The sequence below is a fragment of the Xenopus laevis genome, chromosome 7S, assembly GCF_017654675.1.
Source record: "Xenopus laevis strain J_2021 chromosome 7S, Xenopus_laevis_v10.1, whole genome shotgun sequence".
Lineage (NCBI taxonomy): Eukaryota > Metazoa > Chordata > Amphibia > Anura > Pipidae > Xenopus > Xenopus laevis.
This window is the reverse complement of record NC_054384.1, coordinates 32,466,585-32,484,126: the sequence shown is the minus strand read 5'-3', so window position 1 is coordinate 32,484,126 and position 17,542 is coordinate 32,466,585. Positions and strand designations below refer to the sequence as shown.

Sequence of the window (17,542 nt, the reverse complement as noted above, 5' to 3'; positions counted from 1 at the left end):
TTGAATGAAAGGTATGGAGATGAGAGTGGAAAAAAATGGATTGTGTATGACTGCAATTATTTAATGCATAGACTTTACACACATTTAGGGGCAGATTTATTAAGGGTCGAATTGAAAATTTAAATGTTAAAAAAAATTTATGGTCAAAACTCTCAAATTTGAATTGTGAATAATCCAAACTCGATTCAATTTTAATTAAAATTCGAATTTCGAGATTTATCAAACCACGGCCCTTCAAAAATTCAAATTAGACTATTTGACAACTAAAACCTGCCAAGTTCATGTATAAGTCAATGGGAGCGGTGCAGTGACCGTTTTTAAGCTGTCAAAAATATCAGTTCGAGTTTTAGATATTCAAAAAGTAACCCCCCAATTGAATTTCGAGTATATTTGAATTTATTACAGTTAAAAAAAATTCGACCTTTGATAAATGTGCCTCCCCATGTAACATTATCATAGGTTATTTAGCCCCACTCTTTGTGTAATAGTTTATTTTTTGAATATATTTTTTATATTTCTTCTTTGTTATTCTATGAAATACTTGTGCTGGATGGCTTAGAAGTCATTTCCTGGAAATGTTTTTTATGATTAGTTTCCCTTTAATACAAAAGAAATTTTACCTAGCAAGTAGAGAGAGATTGCGGATGTAGCTCTGGAGTGAAAATATCTATATGCGTGCTTTTAAAGAACTCTGATTGGAGATCTGAGTGAACAGAAAGCTCTATGCGGCTGTTGCTGGGAAGGCTGCTGAAGTAATTCCATGCTTATAGCCATGACTGAATCTCTTAGAATCGAGCATGCCATTCTGTCTGGAGAAGGAAATGTAAAAGGGGTATTTAACTGAAGCACCATCATCACAGCATCATTTGTTTTGTTGTGTCTCATGACTGGCCTGTCTCCGGAAATGTAGAAAAATGGCCAGGAAATAATTATTTTATTCTTTTTTATCTTTTAAAGTCCCTTCTACCTGTACACAGAAGAATCTCATGTAAAATAACAAAGATTAAATTGCATTGTACAATACTGAACACAACAGTGTTTTTAACAAAGGATAAATCAACCCCATCACTTCCATAAAGAAATGACAGGTTATATTTGTGCTGACTCCAAAACCATCCTGCCACCTAAATCAAAGTGAAAGTAGGTGAAATTCTGACTGAGAGAGATTAGAGCTTTCAAATAGGTGGCCACTAAATGCTAACTACTGATTGATCGCTATGGGTTACTAGGGCATCAAGTGAATATTTGAAACATTAAAGTGCAGGGATTACTTTGTTTTGGTCCCCATCTTGCTTCCCATTGCAGTTCATAACTACCATATTTAACGCTCAAGTAATACAGTTATGGGACCTGTTATTCAGAATACTCGAGACCTGGGGTATCTGGATAACAGATCCTTTCGTACATACCTTAAGTCTACTAGAAAATCATGTCAACATTAAATAAACCCAATAGACTGGTTTTTCTTCCAATAAGGATTAATTGTATCTTAGTTGGGATCAAGTACAAGCTACTGTTTTATTATTACAGATAAAAAGGAAATTATTTTTAAATATTCTGATTGTTTGGATAAAATGGAGCCTATGGCATATGGCCTTTCTGTAATTCAGAGCTTTCTGGATAACAGGTTTCCTGAAAATGGATCCCATACCTGTAAAACTAGGTTAATGTACTAATTTACCAGATTTTGCCAAGAGCCTTTCATAAAAAAGGTCATACCAGTGTTTGTCATGTGATTGCTGTCTAAAAACAGATACAGGTACTGTTTCTGGCAAATTGTTGTTTTACAGGCATCGGTAAAGGAGCGCTATGGGTTAATGTTATCCTTTGGGTCACCCAAAGTTTGCATTACTTAAGTGGCTTAGCTGTTCCTAAAATACAGTAATAGTGCTGTGGGATCCAGTAACTTCCAATTAAGCCACTGGTTACCAATATATGAAAACACTGTCTCCTCCGTCATCCTGCTCCAATACTATTGCTGTAAAATAATGTCAACCTAATTCTCTATAATCTATATAATTTCTATATAGGTGGTGTCATGTGCAAAACGCTAGCAGGTCAGCATGGACCTGCATTTCCACCATGAATACAGTGCTGCATTCAGTAACAATTTATTCATGAGCAGCGGGGGGGGGGGGGGGGGGCAGAGGGACGTAGTCATCCCTCTTCTGCCCCAATGCAACTCTTCCCTGTAGTAAAGTGTACTAAAGCGTTGAGCAGACTCAACAATTGCTGTTTTCTGTTTCGACCCTGATCTAAGCATAACTGAAAGGGGTTGTTCACCTTCAAACACTCCTTTAAATGAACTTTTAGTATGTTATAGAATGGTTTAGTCTAAGCAACATTGCGATTGGCCTTCCTTGTTTATTTTTAAATAGTTTTTTAATTATTTGCCTTCTTCTTTTGACTCTTTCCAGCTTTCAAATGGGGGTCATCTAAAAAACAAATGCACCGTAAGGCTACAAATGTATTTATTAATAATCTATCTATTCAGGCCCTCTCCTATTCATATTCCAGTCTCTCATTTAAATCAATGCATGGCTGGGGTAATTTGGACCCTAGCAACCAAGAGAGAGCTGCTGAATAAAATACCTGTAAATCAAAAACCACAAATTATAGAAAATGAAAATGAATTGCAAATCACCTCAAATATCCCTCTCTACATCATACTAAAGGTTAATCTAAAGAAGAACAACCCCTTCAAAGGACCACTAGGTGCTAAAATTGCCCTGCCTCAGATGAAGGAGAACAACGGAATATGTATGTTTTCAGAATATGTAACTACAGATCTTGGGCTTACTATAATCTGAGATGCCTGTCACAAATAGTGACAAAATTGCTGTTTTTATGGGAAAGACATCTGATCTCCAGGAAATAAAGATCTCCATGCAGGCAGAAACAGATTTTAACTCTGACTATGCAACTCTGCTCGGCATAGCACCTGAATTTCAGGTCCAGCTGAAACATTTAGATTATAATGAGAGTTTCCTGTTACATTGTATTTGACAGTTTCAAAGCCATCAGTATTCATACCTTTTAGTTTCATTCATGGGAAGTGAGAAATGGTCACTGCCCTGTGAATCCCCTTCACCAAGTTTCTGCTGAAAAAAGGAATACACTTTAATCCGGTGGAACAAACAGATGGTCCTGCCAGATTTCCAGCACCAAACAGGGCTCCTCTGTGCTCAGTAAGGATCAACTTTGACGGATTGTGGCATCTGACCAACGTTAGACTGAAATATATCCTAAGGAACAGAGAAGTAAATGAGCAACCTATTCAGCTTTTCCCAAGGATACAGACATTCACAGCACATTATGTTAGGGAAGAAATTGAGGACACCTTGTAAAGACTACTCTTTATTTAAAAGTGAAACTTTCTATTACAGATAATACAAAGTTTGAATGTAACTTCTCATTTATTGTGAGATGATGTTGAATACAGTTGAACTAATGGAAAAAAATATGAGAACAGAATCCTTATTTTATTTAAAAAGAGCTTTATACTTAAAGTGGGCTTCTAAAAAAAAAACCCGCTAATGCCTGTGACTCTTCAACTTGGAGTCTGTTCACTTAAGGAAGAAACACTTGTGTAAGATGTGGAGAGATAATGGAATACATAGCGCAAAGGGGTCTTGTATCTGAAATCTATCTTTAACTTAGTTACTCAAGCCTCAATGCACTTTCAGCTATTACATGGGTGAACAGGGGGGACCCTGCAGGGGCAAGGTGGTAGTAAAAGGAGGTGCTTTGTGGCGAGCCACTGGTGAATAAGTTAGAGGGGTAGCATGAGAGAACGGGGACAAGAGGTATTTGCCTTGGGTACCATTACCTCTTGGCCTTTATCTGGGAAGAAGAGATTACAAACATTGCTTCCCCTGCAGACAAAGTCATTGTATGATCCTCTTGTAGCTTTGCAACCTCCTATTACTTGATCTGCACTAGGCTCTTGACAATGCCATGTGCTATCTATGCAACAATCAACATCATTTTGTTTTATTCTAGTTTATATTCTGTGCTAATGAAGCTCAGATCTACAGTTGCAGAATCACTGCTCATCTTATCACTGTTTGGTAATCACTCATTTAACCTTCTTGCCTCATTTACGTTAAATTTGCAGATACAAAAATGTTTGAATCATTATTTTTATTGGGGGGAAATAAGGAAGATTTAGGGAAGCTTAACCTCCCCCAAGAGAGAGCACAACTACTATATGTTCATATATAAAAATACTATATAACTATACTATAAGTAAGCCAAAGGCAAGCCTTTTATTGGTAGCCTAAACTAAATAAAAATGTCACCCTCTACCCCTGTCAATAATGTAATGATAGTTCTGTCAGTTCACTGTGAATAGTTGCTTAGTTAAAGAACTAGTTAGATCACAAAATGAAAGAGTTCAGGTATGGGACTCATTATCCAGAAAGCTCCGAATTACTGAAAGGTTGTCTCCCATAGACTTAATTTTATCCAAATAATCCAAATTTTAAAAAAGTATTTCCTTTTTCTCTGTAATAACAAAACAGTACCTTGTATTTGATCCAAATTAAGATTTAATTAAGTATTTGAAGCAAAACCAGCAAAGTTGATTTATTTAATGTTTAAATGATTTTCTAGTAGACTTAAGGTATGAAGATACCAATTACGGAAAGATCCATTATCCGGAAAGCCCCAGGTCAAGAGCAGACATTCAAGTCAGGGCAAAAATGCAAAGGTTTACATTACATCAGGGAATTGCAGGCCATCTACTATGTCACAGTACCACATTTACTAGAGGTTACTCCCATTACGCAACTTATTTGTAATTACATTTGCTTGCATGCAGCTAAACCTCCATTGATGTGTGAGTCATCCACAACAGCCCATGCCATCATTTTCAAACTCTAGCTGTAACTCGGCCCAGTCTGAAAGTCATTGCTAATGGCACAGGTTAAGGTTAATTGCGCAGCTCCGGCAATTTATTATTTTGGTAGTCTGGACCGACCACATATGTCAGGCTGAACAGCAGATTTAGTGTTCATGGTTAGAGATGTCGCGAACTGTTCGCCGGCGAACTTGTTCGCGCGAACATCGGGTGTTCGCGCTCGCCGGAAGTTCGCGAACGTCGCGCGACGTTCGCCATTTTGGGTTCGCCATTGTTGGCGCTTTTTTTTGCCCTCTCACCCCAGACCAGCAGGTACATGGCAGCCAATCAGGAAGCTCTCCCCTGGACCACTCCCCTTCCCTATAAAAACCGAAGCCCTGCAGCGTTTTTTCACTCTGCCTGTGTGTGCTGAAGAGATAGTGTAGGGAGAGAGCTGCTGCCTGTTAGTGATTTCAGGGACAGTTGAAAGTTTGCTGGCTAGTAATCGTTTTGATACTGCTCTGTTATTGGAGGGACAGAAGTCTGCAGGGGTTTGAGGGACATTTAAGCTTAGGTAGCTTTGCTGGCTAGTAATCTACCTTCTACTGCAGTGCTCTGTATGTAGCTGCAGTGGGCAGCTGTCCTGCTTCTGATCTCATCTGCTGACTGCTGCAATAACAGTAGTCCTTGTAAGGACTGCTTTTATTTATTTTTTTGTTGTTTTACTACTACTACTACTACTACTACTATAAGAGCCCAGTGCTATTAGTCTAGCAGTGTTGGGGAGTGGGACTGGTGTGCTAATCTGCTGCTCCTAGTAGTTCAGCAGCACCAACTTTAATTTTTTTTTTTTAATATTCATTTTTTTTTATTTTACTTTTTTTTATTTTACTACCGCTGTAGTAGTGTATAAGTTGACCTTTTAGGCATTATTTGCCCTGTAGGCATTATTTGCACACTGTTTTCTTCAACCCGCCATCGAGCTGTGTGACCTTGTTCACATTCTGTCTAAATATCCATAATATTACCGTCTCCAGAAAAAACACCGGAGTCACTTTTTTCAAGCAGCCATAATATATTTTACGTAATCCGTATCCACCGCTGTAGTAGTGTATACGTTGGCCTTGTAGGCATTATTTGCACACTGTTTTCTTCAACCCGCCATCGAGCTGTGTGACCTTGTTCCCATTCTGTCTAAATATCCATAATATTACCGTCTCCAGAAAAAACACCGGAGTCACTTTTTTCAAGCAGCATTCATATATTTTACGTAATCCGTATCCACCGCTGTAGTAGTGTATACGTTGGCCTTGTAGGCATTATTTGCACACTGTTTTCTTCAACCCGCCATCGAGCTGTGTGACCTTGTTCCCATTCTGTCTAAATATCCATAATATTACCGTCTCCAGAAAAAACACCGGAGTCACTTTTTTCAAGCAGCATTCATATATTTTACGTAATCCGTATCCACCGCTGTAGTAGTGTATACGTTGGCCTTGTAGGCATTATTTGCACACTGTTTTCTTCAACCCGCCATCGAGCTGTGTGACCTTGTTCCCATTCTTTCTAAATATCCATAATATTACCGTCTCCAGAAAAAACACCGGAGTCACTTTTTTCAAGCAGCATTCATATATTTTACGTAATCCGTATCCACCGCTGTAGTAGTGTATACGTTGGCCTTGTAGGCATTGTTTGCCCAGTTTTTTTGGCCGCAGCCACTGAAGCACAGAGGCCAGAAAAAATATGCCATATAAATGCTGAAAATAGTCATTTTTTGCCATACGTTGACTCAACGTATATGGCAAAAAATGACTATTTTCAGCATTTATATGGCATATTTTTTCTGGCAACTGTGCTTCAGTGGCTGCGACCAAAAAAATGCATATTTTCTGCATTTATATGGCATAATTTTTCTGGCCTCTGTGCTTCAGTGGCTGCAACCAAAAAAATTTATATTTTCAGCATTTATATGGCATAATTTTTCTGTCAACTGTGCTTCAGTGGCTGCGACCAAAAAAATGCATGTTTTCTGCATTTATATGGCATAATTTTTCTGGCCTCTGTGCTTCAGTGGCTGCAACCAAAAAAGTTTATATTTTCAGCATTTATATGGCATAATTTTTCTGTCAACTGTGCTTCAGTGGCTGCGACCAAAAAAATGCATATTTTCTGCATTTATATGGCATAATTTTTCTGGCCTCTGTGCTTCAGTGGCTGCAACCAAAAAAATTTATATTTTCAGCATTTATATGGCATAATTTTTCTGGCAACTGTGCTTCAGTGGCTGCGTCCAAAAAAACTGGGCAAACAATGTCTACAAGGTCAACGTATGGCGAAAAATGACTATTTTCAGCATTTATATGGCATATTTTTTCTGGCAACTGTGCTTCAGTGGCTGCGTCCAAAAAAACTGGGCAAACAATGCCTACAAGGTCAACGTATGGCAGTTGTTTAAAGAGAACAGTAGATTACTAGCCAGCAAAGCTACCTAAGCTAAAATGTCCCTCAAATCCCTGCAGACTTCTGTCCCTCCAATACAGAGCAGTATCAAGCAGATTACTAGCCAGCAAACTTACTATCATCTGTCCCTGAAATCACTAACAGCTCTCCCCCTACACTATCTCTTCCAAGCACACACAGGCAGATTTTTCAGATACATTTTTGCCCTTGATCCCCCTCTGGCATGCCACTGTCCAGGTCGTTGCACCCTTTAAACAACTTTAAAATCATTTTTCTGGCCAGAAATGTCTTTTCTAGATGTTAAAGTTCGCCTTCCCATTGAAGTCTATGGGGTTCGCGAACCGTTCGCGAACCGCTCGCGTTTTTGCGCAAGTTCGCGAATATGTTCGCGAACTTTTTTTCCGACGTTCGCTACATCCCTATTCATGGTTACGAGTTTTAGACTGGCCCACCGGTATACCAGGAAAACTCCTGGTGGGCATAGGTGTCACCTGGGTCCTCTGGCTTCCAAACCAATTTAGCCAATTTCATGGTCATGCCCTATTTATTTATGCTTAATAATGGAAAAATAGAGTAAGTAGATATTAAAGACTAGGAGAATAAAGATGTTGAATGAGGAGAGGAGGAATAAGAGTTTGGAAAGTGGACCCATGGTCTACGGTTTTCTGGTGGGCTCCTGGCATCCCAGTCCGACACTGGTTACATACTGTATGGAATACAGTATGGAACGCAAAATCCTCAGGAGGATCAGCATTTAGGGCAACAAAGAAAGCTAGAATTAAACATTCTGGAGATGAAATGCCCTTAAAGGAAAGACGTTAAGGACTGAGCTTGCAGTTTCAGTTTTGCCTAACAACTAGGGGTGTTATTTGACATGAAGGAGGTAAAATAGATGGAGATAAAATAAAGGATTTTTTAGCAAAGAGAGCACCGCTGCTATTCTTGTAGATTGTGCAAAAGGAGACCATCAATATTATGCTAGTAATAGAAAAGAACATAAATTGTTTGCATGTGGATGTGCACTGGCCAGTGTGTCTATAGACTGTTATGGAAAGCTGTGTTCCAAATGACAAAAGTAAATTTTAGATATGTTTGTAAAAGTTCTTTTTACTTAACAGACATCCATGAGGCCATTTAACAGGGTTTTGACTGTGCCACAACAAGTGTAAACTGCCATTCACACTGTTTATTGACTAATTACAGAAGGGGATTGTTGCTTGTTAATTAAGCCACACATTGACAAAACCCTCCACCCACACAGTAAGACCTGCTCATTAAGTATTTCAGCCTTGTTATACACTAAAAATAGGCTACAGGAATGAGACTCAGGGGAAATAGTAAAGCATTGATAGGAATTCTGTTTAGCCGCCTTTTAACAATCCTCTGGTGAAGCTGTTTCCATCATATCCAACAATGGGTTTCAAAATACAGTTGGCTAAACTCCACGTTCCATGTGACCATCATTAGAGGCGCATTTATCACTGGTCTAATTTCGAATTATGTGAGTCTTTTTAAAACTCCCATAAACTCCCATGAACTCAAAATTCGACTCGAAATTTATTATAAAAATCTAATTTTTTAAACTCGCTGAAGAGGCTCGACCAGAAAACTCGAATCGCATTCATCACGGGTCGATTTTCGAATTATGTGAGTTTTTTTAAAACTCCCATAAACTCCCATGAACTCGAAATTCGACTCAAAATTAATTTTAAAAATCTAATTCTTTAAACTCACTGAAGAGGGTCGACCAGAAAACTCGAATCGAATTTTAATCTCCGAAAAAACTTGAATGTCAGGAAGGCTGCAAGCAACTCCAAATTGATCCCTGGACATCTCCCGTTGACTTAAACAGCAATTTGGCGGGTTTTCGATAGCGAATAGTAGAATTTGAGTTCTTAAAGGACCTACGTATTATAAATCTCAAAAATTTAATTTGAATATTTTGAAAAACTCAAATCGAATTTGAATAACTCCCTAGTCGAATTTGACAGTTTAGACCAGAAAAAACGAGAGAATTCGAATTTTCAATTCGACACTTAATAAATCTGCCCCTTAGTGTCTTCCACTACAGTAAGTTCTAGAAAACTCACTGCATTTGCATTCACAGTGTAGGTGCACTAAAGGCAGATGTGATATTAATAAAACCCTCACAAGCACGTCCATGTCTGAAGGTGAAATGAGACTAGAATGAAAAATCTTGACAAGCAAACAGCAATAAATACACAAGGCTATTACTAATTAACACAAGGCAAGAAATGCTCTGCAGACATACATTTTGTATAATCACTTTAGCCATCCGTTTTCGACCTTCAGTTCCCCAAGCCTCACTTGATTATCAGAGACAAGACACAGATCTCACCCGTCTAAAATATCTTAAAGGAGAAGGAAAGGTTTCGTGCACTTGGGGGTGCCAAATGTTAGGCACCTCAAGTGATTGTATTGACTTACCTGAAACCCCCGGGCGGGTGCTCCCATCCCCCATCAGCAGAAAACTGCACTGGCCCAGGGTTATACCAGTGAGCACCACTGAGCGACCTCTTCCGGCTTCTTCTTTCTTCAAATTTCTCGGGGGCAGACGCATGCACAGTTGAACAAAATAGCCAACTTTTTAGTTAAAGTTCATCTTTTAGTTCTACTGCGCATGCGCAGCCATTAGGGATGTAGCGAACTGCCGATTTGGTGTTCGCGAACGCCGTTCGCGAACACCGGCAAAAAATGCGAACGTTCGCGAACAGTTTGCGAACTTCGAACGATCGAAGGATTTTAATCGTTCGATCGAACGATTTTCATTCGAATCGAACGATCGAAGCATTCGATCAAATGCTTTTCATTCGATCGAATGCTTACAATCGTTCGAACGAATGGAAATCGTTCGATTTTTAGCGGTCGAAGGAATTCGAATGGTCGAATGGTCGAACGATTTGTATTTGAATCGAACGCGAACGCAAAATGCGAACGTCGCGCGACGTTCGCGAACATTCGCCGGACGCGAACGGTCGAAGTTCGCGCGAACAAGTTCGCCGGCGAACAGTTCGCTACATCCCTAGCAGCCATGCAAAGAAGGAGGAAGATGGAAGAAGATTGATCTGTGGTGCTCACTGTTATAACCCCGGGCTGGTGCATTTTTCTGCTGATGGGAGCACCGGCCCAGGGTTTCATGTAGGTCAATACAATCACTTGGGGTGCTTAACATTTGGCACCCCCAAGTGCACAAAGGCTTTCCTTCTCCTTTAAATTACAATGATGATTATAGGTGTTTGCAAATTATATATTTCTGTATATATAGATTTTTTTTTTAAAGGATTGTCTCTGCAGTAAATGTTTTACCAAAATAATCAGACTGGAATACCTGAGCAAGTCACAGGCAAGAGAGATAATTGGCATTCTTGATATATGCTATAGATTGTAATAATGGAGGATTAAGGAAACTATCCACCAAAGTCTCCACAAGACAGAAAAATCGAAGCAGTCCCTGCTACTATAGCAGCCTAGATGTAAACAGCCTTAATCATTGATCCCCACCAAGCAGATATGGCGACTGTTCAAGCCCTATTGATTTCCTTTGCACACACAGTGAGCAAAAGATCTGGTTCTTCTTCCACGCAATTTCTTTTCTGATGCTACTTATGGGTACTCTGTTGCATAATTAACCCTTACTGGAAATAAAACAATCCTATTGGGTTTAATTCATGTTTAAATAATTTTTTATAAGATTTAAGGTACAGAGACCCATTACAGAAGGACCTCTAATCTGGAAAACCCCAGGTCCTGAGCATTTTAGATAACAGGTCCCATACCTGTACTTGCATATAGGTGAGAATATCACTCCATTAAATTAAATTACCCCCATATGTCTAAAGGGTTTATTCAGTACCTGCTGTATGCATATGTATGTGGTATCAATTGTCTGGTGTAACATATTATACAACATAGCATGGAATTAAAGAAAGATTTCTGGGGAAACTCCATTTGTACATTGCTGTGCATCTGATGCTAAAAACTGTAGTTTTATCAACAATTTGATGTTATAATGACATATTTTATTAATGTCTTTAAGAGTGGTTTGGATGATTCCTCCACCAAGAAGAGTGTACCCTATAAAGCTCATTTAACAGCACTTGCGCCTCCTTTGGACAGATGGTAAGAGGCCGAAAACAGGCTTCACTCAATTCAAGATGTAGTCTGCAGGTCTCTGTGCTTTGAAATTGAGCGTTGAGGCTTGTGGTTATCTGGCCAATTGGGAACTTTTTTACACTTTGCACACAAGAGACATTGTGATTGGCCCATTATAAAAATTAGGTTTCTAATTTGCCCTGAACTGGGGTTATATAACGTACTTTGGACTTTTGGTATGATTTTAATTTCTATATTTAAGCTGTTTACAGTGTAAGTGGCAAATCGCAACCCACATTTCATACTTCCTAATTATGTCAGAGGACTTTTCATGGACATATGATACCTTGACATAGAGAATGAATATTAGATATTCCCTCAGCTACCCTTGTGGGTCCTCTTGGAGTCTTTTGCTAACAACCTGGGTGGCTGAGGACTAGAGAGATTCTACAAATGGCAAAGTAAAAAGTAGGCAAAACAAAATTTGTCAGGACCAGGTTTCCCCAGGATTTTGCCTTACATAACAAAAAACCAAGAAAAGCTTCAAAAAATAATTTTGAATACATTAATGCTCATAATTTTTGATTCCCAAACAATAATTTCAGCAAAATAAAAGGGCAATAGTCACAGCTGGTCTTAACAACTGTGGGTTCTAATTGGGATCCTTTTGCTGGGGCCCCCTAGATGGAATGTTGGCTGGCACAGAGTTCCAGGGCTGGGTAGACAAATAGTGCCTGCCTTTCCATTTCTCCATGTTACTGCTGCTGCTACCCTGCCTTATAACCACTTTCTCTTGTTCCTTTGGGCCCCAAGCATTTCATGGCACTGGGCACTGACACACCAAGGACATTATATGCAGTGCAAGACAGTGGTTCCTGTCACCTCAAGTACATTATACACAGTGATAGACAGAGTGTATTGGTGCAAGCACATTGTTATGACACAAGAGGAGACTTGTCACCCGCGGAAAGTCTTTGCTACAAATCTCCCAAAAATACCTATCCCTTCTACATTTTTCAGCAATTATTCTGAAACCATGTAAAGGTATTCATCTCAACTCGTGTGGGCCTAAATTGTTACATGGGCTTCTTCTCCATTTCTTTCATACAGCAAATATTATTTTTCTTTGTTAAACTTTCTGTTGTCCATATTTCATCTTTCATTCATTTCATCTTTGGTGTTCTACAAATACGTTTTCTTTCCATTTCTGTAGCTGAACTGTATTTCAGTCTCTCCTACTCTCCCATTCTCCATAACAGTCTCTTACATCCCACTTTTTTCCCTCTTCTGTCCAGCACTCTTTCTTCTTTTTTACTCTTGTCATAGTCTCCCTTCGATTCACTATGGGAGCAGGCTGAGACATCGGGTTTAGGGGCAATCAGGTTTTGGGGCAGGCTCAGCCAATCAGGTTTGGGGGGTGGGCTGAGTCAATCAGGTTTGGGGACGGGCTGGGCCAATTGGGTTTGGGGACAGACAGGCCAATTAGGGTTGGGGGGTGGGCTGAGCCAATCAGGTTTGCGGGAGGGGTAGACCAATCGGTTTGGGTGCAGGCTGGGTAAATCGGGATTGGATGTGGGCTGATCGAATCAGTATTGTGAGGGAACTGGGCCAATTAGAGGATAAAGTAAAAAGCTATCAGTGCAGCCCTGGTGAGGGGCCTTATTTGCCCAACTGGCCTAATGCCAGCCCTGCCAATAGCCCAGTTAATGCCCCACCTTCAATTTGATGTTGGATAAAGTAAAGAAATTCCCCAATCCTACAGAGTCACGAAGGAACGTGTGATATTGCAGCTAATGAATAGTAAAGCAGCAGGGAGTTCTACAAATTTCCATTATTACGATCATAATTATACACTATATTAGCAAACAACTAAGCACACAGCCTGCTGTGTATATCCTGAACAAGTTGTACAGCTTACCTCAACAAAGGCTTACAAAAATTGGCAAGACTCCGCCAAACATATTTTGCACTAGAAGGCTGAATTTCCGGTTTAAAAAAATTGAAATTCAGGGTTGCGTTTTTTTTACCTCCCCTAGGAAGCTGACCAGCAATTTTTTCCACTGCTCCTTTTCTTGCCAACCCTGGTAAGCTGCTTGGCACATCCGCCTGTGGCCTGATTGGCGCAGTGTCTCTGCACGCATGCACACACACACATATTTTTATAGACCTAGCTATACACATAAATAAAAATATATATACTGATACCAATACTAAACTAACTGTAGATCTTAGCCTCACAATAGCATTGTATATTTTCTTGTTCAAGAAATAATCCAAGGAACTTTCAGAGGCATTCATAGAATCTACAATGGGCTCCCTTTCCTCCTGCAGGGTCGGACTGGGCTTGGGGGACACTGGGAAAAAACTTGGTGGGTCCCTGCGGCCCAGACCCGATCCCTGCCATTGCTCCCCCAGGCCGCTGATCTCCCTCTCCAGACACGTGAAGATAGGATTCACTTATGTTCGCTTGGGGGAGGAGTAAGGCAGGTGAGGGAGGAGGCACGGCAGGTGGCGGCCCCTATAGGGGTGTGGGAGCGCTGCGGCGGCCCCTGGGGTGGCAACCCCGGAAGGCCCTGCAACCACCAGTCCGACCCTGACCTCTTGTATCGATTATTGGTTGTTTTTGTATGTTCTGTGTATACACCCATTTATTCTAAAGGGCTGTGACATACAGTATGTTGGTGCTTTTAAAAAATATGTGTTAATAATAATATCAATGAAATGCAGGATATATATATCCTAAATACATAAATATATTTTTTCCACATATATACACCATTGATTGCTTACTGCGCATGCGAGTATTGACTTCACAGGACTGCCATAAGGTGACAGGAGGCAAGGGGGTCAAAATCGGGGTCCAGTTGATGTCTCTGCTAATTTCTTTAATTATAATCAATATCTTGTTTTTAAAATCACCTCTTCCTACCCTGGAATCAGCACGATTTGTTAAAACAGAGATAATAGGGCTCATTAAAAAGTGCAAAACGTTGGTGCAAAACACCATGATTTTTACCCAGAGCATCATTCCTTCCCAAAATTCCAGTGTAGTTATGTCCATCCATTCTTTGCTTCTAGTCCTGTCTCTAGTGATTGTACGGGAAGTATGGGACCCGTAATGTAGAATGCTTGGGACCTGGGGTCTCCAAGATAAGGGATCTTTTCATAATTTAGATCTCCATACTTGATGTCTACTAAAAATTTATTTAAACATTAAGTAAACCCAATAAGATTGTTTTCTGTAATTCTGAGCTTTCTGGATTCCGGACTCAGGTTTAATTATACATAGTTGAACTGTGACTGGTAATCTGCCACCTTCTCCTTCCACTATTTCTATTATGAAGCAAGGAAGCTGAAAAATGATACTGCTTTCAAGTTCACTGTTCTGCACTTAGCAGTGCAGGAAATAAAACCAATTGTGAGATCAACAGTATGTAGTATGTAGAATGCACTGAGTGCCGTTTTACTGCCAAAAGCAAGAACAATTAGTTCCAGGCAGGTTAAGGGTTAATCATTACCAGCAAACAACGTTGCTTTATTCATTAAAAAATAAAGCACTATAGAAGCGTTTCAAATCTGTACAGAGCAAATCCCTCTGCTAATACTCAAAGTCAATTTACTTGCTATTATCTGCTAATTTGTTGTAATTGTTTCTAAAATAAGATAGCAGTGGTCATCACTGTCACAACGACAAGACTTCAGCAGTCTGTTAGGATTATTTATATGTTATATGTATAGCAGATTACTAAACCTATAGCCTTGCAATAACACAGAGCAGTAAGCCACCAGTTGAGCTCATTCAGCTAGAACAGGAAGCAGCAATTTGATTGAAGGACAGAATGGAAAAGCAGATTTGGGATGATATCAGCGAATCTCTTTGAATAACATATGTCTAGCATCGGAAATAAGCAGCAAAGTTGCAGCAACAAATAAAGCTGCTTTCCTTTTATGACAGTTTGAATAATAGGTCTCACTGCAAATGCTGTAACTTCAGAGACAAATGCTTAAAAACAAAATATAATATAGTAACATCAACTTTTCATGTACATATAAAACATACATATATAAGTATATATAGATGACAAGGTATAATATCCTTAAGGACCACTAATATATTTTATTTTGTGATTACAAATATACATGAATACTTGCAAACATGCATTATATTTTGTTTAATAATTAAATGGATGCTATGGTAATCTGATATTGTGGAAGGTGACCATAGGAGAAGAAAAGATAGATAGACAGATAAAGAGACAGAAAGACCATGATAAACTGATAGATGATGATACATAGATTAGATTAGATTAGATTAGATAGATAGATAGATAGATACGCGTAGAAAGATGATAGATAGATGATAGATAGATAGATAGATAGATAGAAAGATAGATGTTCTGATATTCTTAATATTTTTACATAAAATAAAGGCACAGATCCATTAAAGAGAAGAGAGAATATCTAAAGCTATAGAATACAGAAAGAAACACTAAGTTAAATTAGATACATTTATTTTTATATACCACGATAATATAAAAATGTGTCCCAACTGCACATTCTCTATGCTTTCTGCAATATACATTCACGTTACGGCAGAAGTCGACACCTGGTAGATACACTAATATTTTATTACATTGTTTCCAATAGATTTTTTTTAATGAGAAAACACCCAGTTTAAGAACTTAGCATGCAGCACCCATTCCCTTGTAAATGTCTACGCCTGTCATTCTGCTCAGCAGCCGTGTTCTATTCTGTGTCATAGGGGTATTTCAACATCATTAAATACTCTTTGTTGGAGGGGGTTACAGCATCAATAAATATTACAGTTCAGAGTAATCCAAATAAAGCATTAGATGGAGTTTCAAAGTGAGCAGGCACGATTAACTGTCAGAAGAACGTGAAATACATCAGAAATTAGTTGCCAGCCCTACAAAAGGTAATCTAAATCTAATGTGTAAAATATTTAGATTTGTCAATATGGCACAGGGGGATATAGATTCATTTACTAACTATTTCAACATGGTAGGATATAACAGGGCATTATTCAGTCTCATAAACCGTTCCCTCTGTCTCTATTGTATGAAGAAGAGAGAGCTAAGCTAATTAAACAACGGGCATAGTGCATAGTGTAACACTCACCATCAGTGACACGCTCATTTTTTCCTTCTCTTCTCTTCTTGTTTACAGCCTTGTCAGCCTCACAAGAGAGACATTTCTTGCTGCATGTAGCCACCACACACACAGTGGATATTTACATTCATTCAGCATCTCATTGCTGCTAGAGTTAAGCAAAGGCTTCTACTGCAGGATTAAACCAAATCTTTCCTCGCTCCCTCATCCTTTGTCATTCAAAGGCAGAACGCCACTAACAGCCAGTCAGCTTACGTTCACTGTAGAGGGGGCCTGTCTTGTCAGTTAAGACTCAGGGTGGCAGATGGAAGAAGTGTATTTGTCCTGGTGGCTGATGGCAAGGTCATTAACAAATAGCCATCAGGTCTCTACTGAGAACATAAAGTAAGGCAGCTAATTTCTTTCACTTTTACTGCAGCAGGTTAGATAACAGACCTTTCTTAAAAAAGGACAATCTATGTACTTGTACATGCTACCCTCTGTACCAATAAGAACAGATACTCAAATGCAAACAAGGAAATACAATGTTCATTATCTACTAAGAAATGTTTACTTGGATAATAACGCCCTAACAGTGCAGTACAGAACAAGCAGGAACATTAATTAAGAAATATTTCCAAGATTAGAAATAAATTAAGTTATGTTACAAAAAACACAGACATATAGATATGGGACCTGTTATCCAGAATGCTCAGGACCTGGGGTTTTCCAGATAACATACCTTAAGGGTTAGGCCACACTGGGCGTTTTGGGGAGATTTGGTTGCCTGGCAACTAATCGCCTCGTCTTTGTGGTGAACAATCTTCCCAAATGCCTTCCTTGACTCTGCGCCGACTTAAAATGAAAAAACACTGGCGCTAATCACACACGGTGGTTTGTTTTCCGAAATGTTTTCATTTTAAGCCGGCGCAGAGTCAGGGAAGGCATTTGGGGAGATTGGTCGCCGCAAAGATGAGGCGATTAGTCACCAGGCGACCAAATCTCCCCAAAACGCCC

At 39.3% G+C, this 17,542-nt stretch overlaps 1 long non-coding RNA gene across 1 annotated transcript; it reads right to left on the bottom strand.

Annotated features, from left to right (window-relative positions):
* Positions 1–373: 373 nt before the first annotated feature.
* On the bottom strand, positions 374–16,754 carry LOC121396137. The gene is made up of 3 exons (XR_005962853.1): positions 16,556–16,754; positions 3,034–3,245; positions 374–809 (listed from the first exon to the last, which is right to left on the bottom strand). It is a non-coding gene; the product is annotated as an uncharacterized LOC121396137 (long non-coding RNA).
* Between the last annotated feature and the right edge of the window lie 788 nt (positions 16,755–17,542).